The sequence below is a fragment of the Austrofundulus limnaeus genome, unplaced genomic scaffold (assembly GCF_001266775.1).
Source record: "Austrofundulus limnaeus strain Quisiro unplaced genomic scaffold, Austrofundulus_limnaeus-1.0 Scaffold1520, whole genome shotgun sequence".
Classification (NCBI taxonomy): domain Eukaryota; kingdom Metazoa; phylum Chordata; class Actinopteri; order Cyprinodontiformes; family Rivulidae; genus Austrofundulus; species Austrofundulus limnaeus.
The window spans coordinates 1-204 of record NW_013953922.1 but is presented as its reverse complement, the minus strand read 5'-3'; positions in this window follow the sequence as shown (position 1 = coordinate 204).

Below are 204 nucleotides of genomic sequence, written 5' to 3'. Positions count from 1 at the left end.
ACTTATTACTCCAACGGTACGTTTTTTGATGTTTGAGGTACTACCTATTTTGTGCCTTTTTAGTGTTTGTCCTTTTATTACTCAGTTTGACTTCGTTGTTTTATTTGTAACAACAGGAGGGAAATGATAAGGTTTTTTAATAAAGTGTTATTTGAGTTCATTGTTTGTTCCAAATAAAGACTTAAAGTGCGTGACATGTATTAT